General features: G+C 43.2%; 1 long non-coding RNA gene and 2 other non-coding genes across 3 annotated transcripts; all 3 read left to right on the forward strand.

Annotated features, from left to right (window-relative positions):
• The first annotated feature begins 2,165 nt into the window (after positions 1-2,165).
• LOC122899654 lies at positions 2,166-4,685 on the forward strand. Its single transcript, XR_006383133.1, has 3 exons — positions 2,166-2,252; positions 3,281-3,314; positions 4,183-4,685. It is a non-coding gene; the product is annotated as an uncharacterized LOC122899654 (long non-coding RNA).
• LOC122901594 lies at positions 2,975-3,179 on the forward strand. The gene has a single exon (XR_006383588.1). It is a non-coding gene; the product is annotated as a small nucleolar RNA SNORA73 family (small nucleolar RNA).
• LOC122901596 lies at positions 3,909-4,113 on the forward strand. Its single transcript, XR_006383590.1, has one exon. It is a non-coding gene; the product is annotated as a small nucleolar RNA SNORA73 family (small nucleolar RNA).
• Positions 4,686-14,291: the final 9,606 nt, after the last annotated feature.

The raw sequence follows: 14,291 nt of genomic DNA on the forward strand, positions 1-14,291 counted from the left end.
CCTATGCGGGTCTCCTGGGATCATGACCTGAACCAAAGGCAGATGCTTAACAGCTGAGCCACCCAGGCACCTCAATTTTTTTTAAATTTTATTTATTTATTTGACAGAGAGAGAGATCACAAGTAGGCAGAGAAGCAGGCAGAGAGAGAGGGGAGGAAGCAGGCTCTAGGCGGAGCAGAGAGCCCAATGCGGGGCTTGATCCCAGGACCCCGGAACCATGACCTGAGCCGAAGGCAGAGGCTCCAACCCACTGAGCCACCCAGGCGCCCCGGCACCTCAATTTTTTAAATTTAAATTCAATTAATTAATGTATAATATGCTAATTGTTTCAGAGGTAGAGGTCAGTGATGCATCAGTCTTATATAATACCCAGTGCTCATTAAGGCACCAGCAGTTTTTTTTTTTTTTAAAGATTTATTTTATTTATTTATTTGACAGACAGAGATCAGAAGTCGGCAAGACGCAGGCAGAGAGAGAGGAGGAAGCAGGCTTCTCACAGAGCAGAGAGCCCGATGCGGGGCTCGATCCCAGGACCCTGGGATCATGACCCAAGCCGAAGGCAGCGGCTTAATCCACTGAGCCACCCAGGCGCCCCGGCACCAGCAGTTTTATCCACCATTTCACTTTATAGCATCAGTGCAGAGTCAACACAGTGAAAAAGGCAAAAAAAAAAAAAAAAAAAAGTCTAAGTATTATTATGAAATAGTTTTGACCTCATGGATCCCCAAGAGTCTCAGAAACCCCCAAGGTTTGACAACTGTGCTTTAAAAACCAATGCTCTGGGCATGTTTCACATCTTTAAATCTAGGTAATAAAACCACTGTCTTAGAATTGCTGTGCTAGTAAATAACCTACACAAAGAATTCAGCACAGAGGCACCTGGGGGGCCCAGTCAGTTACGCATCTGCCTCCTGCTCAAGTCCTGATCCCAGGGTCCTGCCTTGGGAATCTCTCCCCACTCAGTGGGGAGCCTGCTTCTCCCTCTCCTCCCAGCCTGAGTGGTATCTCTTTCCCTTTTTCTACCTCTGTCTCCATCTCAAAAAAAAAAAAAAAAAAAAGTAGAAATCTTTTTTTAAAAAAGGGGGTGGAGCACAAAATCTTTTAGGAGGAACATTATAAATATTTCCACTCATTATTACCTATTACCTAATCTTTATTCGCTTAACACCATATTCAAAATTCTAACACATTTGCAACATTTCACATGTAATATGTATCCCCAGAATTCTTTACTTGCCTACTTCTTTATATTAGGGGAGTGTGTGTTAAAATATGCTTAATGTAAAATTTACCTTTTTAACCATTTTTAAGTGTACAGTTCATTTGTATTAAATACATCCATTGTTCTGTATAGGAGGGTTTTGATTTTAGCCAATTCCTTATTTATTTATTTGGGCTCCTGGTGGCTTAGTCGGTTAAGTGGCATCCTCCCTAGGGTCATTCCAGTTCCGAAAAGGGATCCCCACTCAGCGGGTGGCTGCTTCTGTCTCTCTTTCTCTCTCTCTCTCTCAGATAAATAAAATCTTTTCTTTTTAAAAATTTTATTTATTTACTTGAGAGAACAAGAGCGCGAGATAGAGCACAGAGGGGGAGACACTCTGCTGAGCTAGAAGCCCTACGCGGGGCTTGATCCCACGGTGCTGGGATCATGACCTCAGCCAAAGCCAGCCATTTAACCGACTGAGCCACCCAGGAGCCCCAATAAGTAAAATGTCCAAAAAAAAAAAAAATAGCCAGTTCGTGTAGAAGTACTTCTGTCCTATTTATCTACTCATTTATCAAATGTTTAATTTCACATATGACAGGGAGGATTCAATCGCTTTTGTGAGTGTGCATTTTTCTACACGGCTTTTTCGATTTTGCATATAATTATTCCAAAGTGGTGGGGGGGTGGCGACTTTATTTGAGCGTACATCCTGCAGATTGAGTTAGCTGATTGCTGAAAAGTGAACTTGCCACTCAGCAAGGACTACATATTTCTAAAACCCGCTTCAATCATTTTCGTTCCCCAGTAAGGTTCCCGCGCGAGGGCCCTATTGTCGCGAGAAGCCTCCGAACCACGTAGGGATGGGGCTTAAGTCTCAGTGGTTCCCAGAATCCTTAGCGAATTTCCGGTTCCCTAACTGCGCAGGGGGATGCGCAGGCGCAATAGATAAAACTTGACTTCCGCGCGCTTCAGAAGGTATAAATATAGATGCCCGGGGAGTTGCTCGGTCTTTTCGAGAGTTGCGGCTTTGCGCTTTGGGCACCTGGTGAGTCTATTTACCAGTTCTATTCGTTTGTTCTAGGTCTAGTACTCGGGTCTCGCCAACTAGATTTCCTTTTAGGCTTCTTCTTCTCCAGGATTCTCTTCAGCGGTGTCCGTGCTAACTACACTTACTCGTGCAGCGGAATTGGGCCGGATGTGGGCCGCTGAGGCCTCGCGAGCCGCGGATCTTGCCTAATCTAAGGCGCTCGCGCTGAAATCTGCAGAGGTGCCACCTCCCCCGCCGGTCGCTAAATGCGCGGCCCACCCCCGCCCTGTTGCCCATCGCCCGGCTTAATGAGCTTTTCTCCCACGAGGCGGTGGAACCGCATGCGGGTCCTTTAATTCTGACACCCATCTGAGCTTAATCGATTTCGAAACGGACGATTCTTAATTCCCCAATTCCTTTATGATGTTGGGAGAGGTCACGACTCCTGATGACCGGTTTGTGGGTAGAAGCCGTAATTGCTGTGTCAGCGGCTCTGCATTTGCTATTTCTTTGAAAGTAGTGCTAATCGCCTGTTGGGGTTTGCAAATATGTTTGGGATTCCTGGCTGAAAGTGCGTTTAGATCACTAACAAGAGACTGCTGATAGGTCTTTAACTCGAGTTTCGTTGGCACTTGGGAATTCAGGGTCCACCCCAAAATGGATATTCTGGGGAAGTAGCGGTCAAATGGTTGAAATTAATTTCTAACTCAGTAGCTTGCAAGTTAAGTAAATGACAGTGATCAACGTGGATATTCCCGGGAGGTCACTCTCCCCGGGCTCTGTCCAGGTGGCGTACGGGAGCATAGGGCTCTGCCCCGTGACGTATGGTCCCTTTCCACGACGTTGGAGATGAAGCTGGGCCTTGAGTCTGCGCCTGCATATTCCTACAGCTTCTCAGAGTCCTCTGGACCATGACTGAGGAGACAAACCATGCAGGAAACAGCTCTGTAGAGCACCCTCTATCTGGATCTAGGTTGACTGGAAAGAAAAATCTCTTATCAGCTGCTGTATTACTAGATTAAGCTCTTGCCTACTTTGCTTTGCAGGGATCGCTCAGGATTCCAAATAAATTGATTCGAGGTAAGTAAACCAAAGAATTTGGGGTAAGAATTGTTTTGGGCTTCTGTTTTCCGGTTGACATTTAAGTTACCCTAGCCCAGTTCCTTTTCATGAATATGTTCCTGCCATTTAATACACCCAGATAGAAACTTTGGCTGCATTTTGTTGACATGTTGACAGTTGTAAATGTATGCTCATATCTGGGAAGATAGCTTGTTTTTCAGTATTAGTTAATATTTTCATGTCTTTGTCATATGATAGGGTGGAAACTTCTCTACTAATGGGAAAATTCTTAACAGTTGGGGTGAATTAACCAAAGTCAAGATTATCAAAGTGTGCATGCAAATCATAGTTAGAGCAAATGTGCATACAACCTCAAAGTCTGTATGGTTACCAAGGATTTGGTCTCCAGTACAAGCCCTTTCCCTGAGATGAAGATGTGTGCATGTACCTGAATATTGCTAAGACCATGAGTAATTAAGTAGAGAAACCATGAGACAGTAGTAACAACTGGGTTTTTAACAGGCTTTTGTCACATTCACTTGTGTAGCATGGAATGGGGAGAAATGAAATTTCTTAAGTGTTTTGAGGGTGATGCTGTTTAATCATAGGCATTCAACGTGGATACACCCGGGAGGTCACTCTCCCCGGGCTCTGTCCAGGTGGCCTATGGGAGCATAGGGCCCTGCCCCATGACGTATAGTCCCTTTCCACAACGTTGGAGATGAAGCTGGGCCTTGAGTCTGCGCCTGCATATTCCTACAGCTTCTCAGAGTCCTCTGGACCGTGACTGAGGAGATAAACCATGCAGGAAACATCTAATGAAAACTCGAAATTTTTAGTGAGATCATGAATATGAGTTTGATCCTCTTTATTTGTTTTCATTCAGGAGAGAAGAGGAGCTTCACCTAACATTGGCTGTTAACACTTAACCTTTTGGGTCCTTTATTTGGCAGGGAGGGTTGGTAAAATGAATGATAAATGCTATTTTGGTAAATGCTGATAAGCCTGGAAGTTTGGAAGCTTGGGCATATTTGACCCATTTTTTCAAACTCGTTAATACTAAATTTGGGGAACAAGTGGAGTATTTTCTATAGGACAGGTGCCCAGTAAAATTTGACTAATGCAGACGGGACTAAATATGGCCATGTCTATTAAAACAGTCTGGTCCTTTGACCCACAAAGCCCAAAGATTCCAGAATGCCTATGAAGAGGAAACTTGTCCTAAGGAAATTAAGATACTACTTGGCCTTTTCTGCTATTCTCGAGTAAACTGGGTTTTATGCCTACATAACTGAATGGAGAACAGAAGCCTATGAGATCCTAAGTATGTCTTAAAGACGCAGGTCTGTTTATAATGTATTTATGAATTACAATAAAGATGACTACATACTTGTGTGGCTCCCTTTTTGTGTGTGTGTGTGTGTGGAAATGTGACTGACAGCTGTATTCTATAAATGGAAGTGCTTGTTTTGGGAAAACTACCTTTGCAGTTAATATTTGATTAGTTCTGCATTAACTAAAGAGGCTGAGCTTATGTGTCTTTTCACATTGTCAATGTGTCACACATTCTCATGTGGGGAAATGTGGTATTCCTACCGATTACAGGTAAAAGGTTGCATTCAAAGGTGGGTAGAGCTTAAAATAATGAATTTAGGTGTGTCATGAAAGACAACATAAACCTGGACATGAGTATTCCGAGATCAGAGTTAATTACCCATGATCTAGTACAGGTAAATTGACCTTAACAGGATTGGGCTTAAATGCAAAAATCACACTATTAAGGTAGTTGAGCCTCTACTGCCAATTGTCCTCCTGACTATGAGTGATGTGAGCTTGAGTCACAATGGGAATCTTGCCAAGCTCGTACTAGCTGCCAGCATTATAGGGCAGTTGAGATCCTGAAGGATGGGGACTAGCAGGGAACCATCTAGAAGGTAGAGTCTAGATCCAGAGTGGGGCTAAATGAACATAAGGTGGGGAGGGCGCTTTTAACAGCCATGTGGCCAGTTAGAAGTCATCAGGGTCCAGTTTAAGGGAAGTGGGTGATTTTGAGTAATCTTGGAACATCTGGGCAGACTACTTCAATTCAGGGCCAGAGGATAGAACTGAAGCTAGGTAAGCGTTCATAGCCCTTATAAAAAACCTGGGAGAGCTTTGTTTGGCTTATTTTTTAAGGAATAAGACTTAAGGTCCTCTGTTAAAACTACATTTGTACTTACCTGAGCCAGGCACTATTGTAAGCTTGGCACATATTCATGACTGAGGTAGCATGGAATGGGGAGGTATTAGAGGTAGGTATTAGATTTAACAAAAAGGCTAATTGTCCAAGCCAACAGCTGAGTAGAGCCTCTGTAAAAATCCACACCTGGAGACTTGCTGGGAGGGAACTTCTATACCTGGGCCAGCCTTTTGTCCAGTCTCATAAGCGGCCTACTGAGAAGAGGTGCTCAGTAAAATGAATGGTGTTAGTTTTCTCTTTAGAATCAGGCAGGGAGTTTAGTTTCTAGTACAAGTGAACACAGGCAGGGTAACCTGCTGGGCAGGAAATCACGTATTCTCTAGCTGAAGCAAATCTGTCAGTAGGTATTCTAGGCCCTACCCTTTCAGCCTCCTGCTTTCGACATAACCTATCTAGGCATTTTCAAACAGGCTCTTCTCGCCTTTTTCTGAGTGTAGGCAGTCCTATCCGTCATTGCTAAACTTGGTCTTGGAGTCAAAGCCTGCCTGGTTTGAATCCAAATAGCACCACTTGCTGTCCATGTGAGCTTGGGCAAGCCCCTTAACCTCTGCCTCCTTTTTTTTCCATCCACAGAATGGGGATGATTAAAGTACCTACCTGTTGGGGTTCTAATGAGAAATTCGTTATTTTGTAAAAAGCTTAGTTTCATAAAAGTATGAGTTTGTTAAATACCGCTTACCAAGCAAACAACCTGGGATACGGTATCTAATAAATGTTGTCCAATAAATAGCTATTACTAAACCAGGTTTATCTCAGAACCAGCCCTATTTCTAGGAGAGTTTAAGGGATTAGTAATGCCCAAGGTCACCTAACTAGTAAGGAGCAGAACCAGGATTCAAACCTACTTCCCAAACCATATATATTACTAGCTTTGAGCAAGACAGTGGTGATACTTATTTTTTTGAAGATTTTATTTGACAGAGATCATAAGTAGGCAGAGAGGCAGGCAGACAGGGGAAGCAGGCTACCCACTGAACAGAGGATTCCATGACCCTGGGGTGGTAACCTGAGCCGAAGGCAGAAGCTTGAACCCACTGAGCCACCCAGGCGCCCCTAGTGGTGATATTTGTGTATTATTTAATACTCCATGCACCTCCGGAAAGTAGGTACTCTTTGTGCCCCTTTTGCAGATGAGGAAAGCTGAAGTTGGAGGATAATAAGGAAAAGTTAAACAGCCAGTAAGTGGCAGAGTATGAATGTGAGCAAGGCAACTGACTACAGAGCCTATTTTCAATCTATGTCATATCATGCCTCAAAAAATACTATTTCCACCTGGCTTAAACCACTTTTTGTATTGAGCTAATGTAATAATCACAACACCATAAAGCCTCAGTTTCAGTTATAATGAATTATAAACTTACACACCCAATTTTACTTGACAGTAGAAAATAGAGTGGAAATGAGTAGTTTCCTGGGGAGTGAGAGCCTTTCCCTGGCCATGCCTCCCTCTTTCACCACCTTCTATCTTTGGGATGGATGGGACCCACATTTTAATGATAGTACCTGACATTTGATGAAGATTTGCTATGTGCTAGGCATTCTTTAATTTTTTTTTTTTTTAAGATTCTATTTGATAGTGCAAGAGAGGGAGAGCACCTGCTGGAGAAGGGCCAGAGGAAGAGGGAGAAGCAGATTCCCTGCTGAGCAGGGAGCCCCACATGGGGCTCTATCCCAGAACCCTAAAATCACAACCCAAGCCAAAGATAGACACTTAACCGACTGAGCCACTCAGGAGCCCCGTGTTCTTTAATCCTTAAAACAGGTGCTCGCTTCGGCAGCACATATAATAATCCTTAAAACAGCCTTACGCGGGGCGCCTGGGTGGCTCAGTGGGTTGGGCCGCTGCCTTCAGCTCGGGTCATGATCTCGGGGTCCTGAGATTGGGCCCCGCATCGGGCTCTCTGCTCAGCAGGGAGCCTGCTTCCTCCTCTCTCTCTGTCTGCCTCTCTGCCTCCTTGTGATCTCTGTCTGTCAGATAAATAAATAAAATCTTAAAAAAAAACAAAAAAACCAGCCTTACGCAATGCAGGGAATTTTATTAAATCCATGTTCTAGAAAAGGAAGAGAAAATTAAGGTTATATCATTTTCCCAAGGCCACACAAAGTGGAACTTAAAGGTCTTTGTCTCTAGGGCCTGAATTCTGCACGACCATCTTCACTTTTCCTTACAAGCACAACACCTTGGGGTGCTTGGGGTGGTTCACTGGGTTAAGCCTCTGCCTTTGGCTTGGGTCATGGTCTCAGGGTCCTGGGATGGAGCCCCATGTTGGGCTCTGCTCAGCGGGAACTGCTCTCACCCCCCTTCCTGCCTCTCTGCCTACTTGTGATCTCTCTCTCTCTCTCTCTCTCTGTCAAATAAATAAATAAAAATAAGCACAACACCTTGAGTATCCCATCATGATAGTTGTTAGCATTCTGATGTGATTATTTTTTTTTAATATTTTATTTATTTATCAGAGAGAGAGAGGGAGAGCAAGCACAGGCAGACAGAATGGCAGGCAGAGGCAGAGGGAGAAGCAGCCTCCTTGCTGAGCAAGGAGCCTGATGTGGGACTCCATCCCAGGACGCTGGGATCATGACCTGAGCCGAAGGCAGCTGCTCAACCAACTGAGCCACCCAGGCGTCCCTGATGTGATTATTTTTAAACTGATGTACATCTAACTTACTAGTTGGGTCCTCAAGGAGTGGGACCATCTATGTAAGCTCAGTACCTGTACTGCCCGGCACGTGGCAAATGCTGGTTGTTGTTGTTTGTTTGTTTGTTTGTTTTCCTATGTTCTATTGATTTCTGCTTTTATCTTTATTGTTTTCTTATGATTAGATGTAGTTTATATTCCTTTTCCTCATTTCTTTTTTAACTAAGATTCATTTATTTGAGGGGTGCCTGGGTGGCTCAGTCATTAAGAGTCTGCCTTCTTCTGAAAATAAATAAATTGGAAAAATAAAAAAGTGGAAAAAAAAAAAAGAGTCTGCCTTCAGCTCAGGTCATGATCCTGGGGTCCTGGGATGGAGCCCCACATTGGGATCCCTGCTACTCAAGCCTGCTTCTCCCCCTCTCCCACTGCCCCCTTGTGTTCGCTCTCTCGCTGTCTCTCTCTCTCTCTCTCTCAAATAAATAAAGTCTTGGGGGAAAAAAAGATTTATTTGAGAGATAGCACTTGAGTGGGGAAAGGGGCAGAGGCAGAGGGAGAGAATCTGGAGCAGATTCCCTGCTGAGCATGGAGCAACACACAGGACTCATTCTCACAATCCTGAGATCATGACCTGAGCTGAAATCAGGAGTCAGACCCTTAACTGACTGAGCCACCCAGGCACCTCTCTTTCCCTCACTTCTTAAGGTAGAAGTTGAGGTCATTGATTTAAGAGTTTTCTTTTATTTAAATAGAAGCATTTAGTGCTATAAGTTTCCCCCAAATATTGCTTTAACAATATCCTAAACTTCTGGTATGTTTTGTTTTCATTTTAATTCAGCTGAAAATACTTTCAAATTCCCTTTTGATTTCTTTTATCTATGGGCTGTTTAAAAGTGTATTCATTTTTAAATACTTGGGAGTTTTCCAAAGATCTTTCTGTTATTGGTTTCTATTTTAATGTCAGTGTAGTCTAAGAATATACTTTGTACGACTTGAATCCTTTTAAATTTACCAAGACTTGTTCTATGACCTAGAACATGGTCTATCTTGGTAAATGTTTCATGTACACTTGAGAAGAATATGTATTTTACTGTTGTTTGAAAGCAAGGTGGAATGTGAAGAAAGGTGAAGCATTTTATAAAGGTCAATCAGTCAAGTTGGTTGCAGTTGTTCAAGTTTATGTCCTTGCTGGTTTCCTGGCTACTTGGTCTCTCAATTACCCAGATTAGGTTGTCAAAATATCCAGCTAAATTTGTGGATTTGTCTGTTTCTTTTTTTTTTTTCTTTTTTAAGGATTTTATTTATTTATTTGACAGAGAGAGATCACGAGTAGGCAGAGAGGCAGGCAGAGAGAGGAGGAAGCAGGCTCCCAGCTGAGCAGAGAGCCTAATGCGGGACTCGATCCCAGGACCCTGAGATCATGACCTGAGCCGAAGGCAGCGGCTTAACCCACTGAGCCACCCAGGAATTCTGGATTTGTCTGTTTCTTAAAGAAGTTCTATCAGGGCGTGCCTGGGTGGCTCAGTCAGTTAAGCATCTGCCTTCAGCTCAGGTCATGATCCCAGGGTCCTGGGCTGGAGCCCTCCATCGGGCTCCCTACTCAGTGGGAAGCCTGCTTCTCCCTTTGCCTCTGCCTGCCACTGGCCCTGCTTGTGCCGTCTGTCAAATAAATAAATCTTAAAAAAAAAAAAAAAGAGTTCTATCAGTTTTTGCTTCATGTATTGTGAGACTTTGTTACTAGTTGCAATATGTTCCGGGTTGTGTATTTTGATTAATTGACTTCTTTATCATTTATGAAATTACTTCATTTCAGTACGTCTTTGCTCTGAAATCTACTTTGTCTGTTATTAATATAGCTGCTCCACCTTTCTTTTGACTAGTATTACCAGAGTATCTTTTCCATCCTTTTTCTTTTAACTTATTTGTGTATTTATATTTATACTGTATATCTTGGGCACTGGGGTGGCTCAGTGGGTTAAAGCCTCTGCCTTCCAGCTCAGGTCATGACCCCAGGGTCCTGGGATCGAGCCCCACATTGGGCTCTCTGCTCAGCGCGGAGCCTGCTTCCCCTTCTCTCTCTCTGCCTGCCTTTCTGCCTACTTGTGATCTCTGTCTGACAAATTAAAAAAAAAATCTTTAAACTGTTTATCTTGTAGGCAGTGTATAATTGGGTCTTGCTTTTTTTTTTTTTTCCAATTTATTTATTTTCAGAAAAACAGTATTCATTATTTTTTCACCACACCCAGTGCTCCATGCAAGCTGTGCCCTCTAGAATACCCACCACCTGGTACCCCAACCTCCCACATTGCTTTTTTGATTTATTATGATAATCTCTATCTTTCACCTGGAGAGTTTAGACCCTATTTTTATATGATTAATGTACTTTGGCTTGAATCTTTTTTTTTTTTTTTTTTTTTGAGAGAGAGAGAGAAAACATGGGCGGGGGGAGAGGCAGAGGGAGAAGAAGACTCCCCACTGAGCAGGGAGCAGGATGCAGGGCTGGATCCCAGGACCGTAGGATCATGACCTGAGCCAAAGGCAGATGTTTAATAAACTGAGCCACCCAGCACCCTAGAGTCTTATCATTTTGATACATGTTTTTACTTGTCTCATCTGTTCTTTATTTCTTTTTTTTTTTTTAATTTATTTATTTGACAGACAGAGATCACAAGTAGGCTGAGAGGCAGGCAGAGAGAGAGGAGGAAGCAGGCTCCCTGCTGAGCAGAGAGCCTGATGCGGGGCTCGATCCCAGGACCCTGGGATCACAACCCGAGCCGAAAGCAGAGGCTTTAACCCACTGAGCCACCCAGGCACCCCTGTTCTTTATTTCTTTTGTCTTCTTATTCTGCCTTTTTAAAAAATGAGTACTGGGGGTACCTGGTGGTTCAATCAGTTGAGCATCTGACTCTTGAATTCTGCTTGGGTCATGATCCTGGAGTCCTGAGATGGAACCCCACATCAGGCTCCTCGCTCAGCAGGGAGTCTGCGTTGGATTCTCTCTCTCCCTTTCCCTTTGTCCCTCCCCCCATGTTTAATGTACACTCTCTCTTTCAAATAAATAAGTAAATCATTAAAAAAAAAATGGGTACTGGGCGCCTGCGTGGCTCACTTGGTTAAGTGTCTGACTCTTGATTTTAGCTCAGGTCATAATCTCAAGGTTCCAAGATGGAACCCTGCATTGAGCACTACATTGGGTGTGGAGCCCGCTTAAGATTTTCTCCTTTCCCACCTCTCCCTCTCTCTTAAAAAAAAAAAAAAAATATATATATATATATATATATATATATTATTTTTTTTAAGATTCTATATTACCTTCTTTGTTGGCTTACTAGCTATAACTTTGTTTTGTTATTTTTGGGATTTAGGGTTCATAGTATACATCTTCAGCTTATAATAGTCCACATTGGTATTTTATCACATCACTTAGGAGAGTATAAGAAAAATACGTTTGTCACCCCATGTGTATCACTTTTATATATGTCATAAAACCCACAATACATTATTTTGTTTAAACAGGCAATTATCCTTTTTAAAGTTTTAAGAAAGAAAACAATCATTCAAAAATGAAGGTGAGGGGTGGGGATGGGAAAACAACAACAACAACAAAAATGAAGGTGAGGGGTGCCTGGGTGATTCAGTGGGTTAAAGCCTCTGCCTTTCACTCAGGTCATGATCTCAGGGTCCTGGGATTGAGCCCCACATCAGGCTCTCTGCTCAGCAGGGAGCCTGCTTCCCTTCCTTTCTCTCTGCCTGCCTCTCTGCCTAATTGTGATTTCTGTGTGTCAAATAAATAAATAAAATCTTTAAAAAAAATGAAGGTGAAATAAGGAATTTTCCAGTGCCCTTCATTCCTCTGTGTAGATCCAGATTCTCGTCTGGTATCACGTTCCTTGTGCCCGAAGGTCTTCCTTTAATATCTCTTTTACAGTGGTTCAACTGGTAATGAATTCTTTCAGCTTTTATATGTCTGAAAATCCTTTTTTTTTTTAAGATTTTATTTATTTATTTAACAGACAGAGATCACAAGCAGGCAGAGAGGAAGGCAGAGGGCAGAGGGGAAGCAGGCTCCCTGCCGAGCAGAGACCCCAATGCGGGGTTCGATCCCAGGACCCCAGGATCATGATCTGAGTCGAAGACAGAGGCTTAACCCACTGAGCCACCCAGGTGCCCCAGAAAATCCCTTATTTTCACCTTCAGTTTTGAGAGATGGTTTTGCTGGATATTCCTTATTAGATATAATTTTGCTGGAGTACTTTAGAGATGTTGCTCTGTTGTCATCTTGTTTGCACTGTATCCTTGTCTCGTTTCTCTGTGTATAACATGTCTTTTTTCTGACTGCTTTTAAGATTTTTGATCATTGGTCTTAAGTAATTTGATCTTGATGTGTCTTGTTTTTCTGTGCTTGGAGTTACTTGAGCTTCTTGGATTTTGTGTTGGCCAAGGTTCTCCAGAGAAACAAAACCAACAGGAGGTATGTGTACAGATAGGTAGATAGAGATTTTTTAAAAGATTTTATTTGTTTATTTGGCAGAGAGAGATTGAGAGAGACAGAGAGAGGGAGGAGTACACAAGCAGGGGAGCAGCAGGCAGAGGGAGAAGCAGGCTCCCCGCCGAGCAGAGACCCCAATGTGGGACTATCCCAGGACTCTTGGATCATGACCAGAGCCAAAGGCAGACACTTAACGACTGAGCCACCCAGACGTCCCGATGGAGATTTATTTTAAAGAATTGGCACACGTAGGTGTGGGGGCTGGCAAGTCAGAAATCTGTAGAGCACTTTGGCAGGCTAGAAATTCCAGCAGGAGCTGGTGTTGCTGTCTTGGCAGAATTCCTTTCCTTAAGGCCTTCCACTGATTGGATGAAGCCCACCCACATCACAGGAGATAATCTGCTTCTTCTTCTTCTTTTTTTTTTTTTAAATATTTTATTTATTTATTAGAGAGAGGGGGAGAGAGAGCAAGCACAGGCAGACAGAATGGCAGGCAAAGGCAGAGGGAGAAGCAGGCTCCCTGCCAAGCAAGGAGCCCGATGTGGCACTCGATCCCAGGACGCTGGGATCATGACCTGAGCTGAAGGCAGCTGCTTAACCAACTGAGCCACCCAGGCATCCCTTCTTTTTTTTTTTTTGTTTGTTTAAGATTTAATTTATTTATTTGACAGAGACAGAGATCACAAATAGGCAGAGAGACAGACAGGTTGTTGGGGGGAAGCAGGCTCGCTGATGAGCAGAGAACCTGATATGGGGCTCTATCCCAGGACCCTGAGATCATGACCTGAGCTGAAGGTACAGGATTAACCCACTGAGCCACCTGGGTGCCCCAGTAATATGCTTCTTTAAACTACTGATTTAAAGGTTATCATACCCAAAAAACACCATCACAGCAACATCTAGACTGGCATTAGACCAAACAGCTGGCCACCATAGCCTAGCCAAGTAGACATATAAAATTAGCTATCACAGATCTGTATATCTGTAGTCTGCACATGTTTAAGCTGTTATTTCTTCATACATTCTCGTCCCCAGCTCCTCTTTGCTTTCCTGTATCAATAACTCACTGATGCTATTTTCAATTTTTCAGAAATTCTTTTCCCTGTCTTTCATTTCGGATAGTTTCTATTGCTATGCCCTCAAGTTTACTAATCATTGTTTTTGCAATATCTAATCTATTGTTAATAGCAATCCAGTGTATCTGCAATCTTAGATATTGTCAAGAAATTAACTTTTGGCCATTTTATATCTTCCATGCTTCTACTTAACTTTTTTTTTTTTTAAAGATTTTATTTATTTATTTGTCAGAGAGAGAGCGTGAGTGAGAGCGAGCACAGGCAGACAGAGTGGCAGGCAGAGTCAGAGGGAGAAGCAGGCTCCCTGCCAAGCAAGGAGCCCGATGTGGGACTCGATCCCAGGACGCTGGGATCATGACCTGAGCTGAAGGCAGCTGCTTAACCAACTGAGCCACCCAGGCGTCCCCTTCTACTTAACTTTTATGTGCAGAATAAAGTTACAATAACTTTTTTTTTTAAAGATTTTACTTATTTATTTATTTGAGAGAGAGATAGAGAGCATGAGAGCATAAGCGGGGAGGAGAGGGAGAAGCAGGCTCCCTGCTGAGGAGGAGGGAG

The sequence above is a fragment of the Neovison vison genome, chromosome 2, assembly GCF_020171115.1.
Source record: "Neovison vison isolate M4711 chromosome 2, ASM_NN_V1, whole genome shotgun sequence".
Classification (NCBI taxonomy): Eukaryota; Metazoa; Chordata; class Mammalia; order Carnivora; family Mustelidae; genus Neogale; species Neogale vison.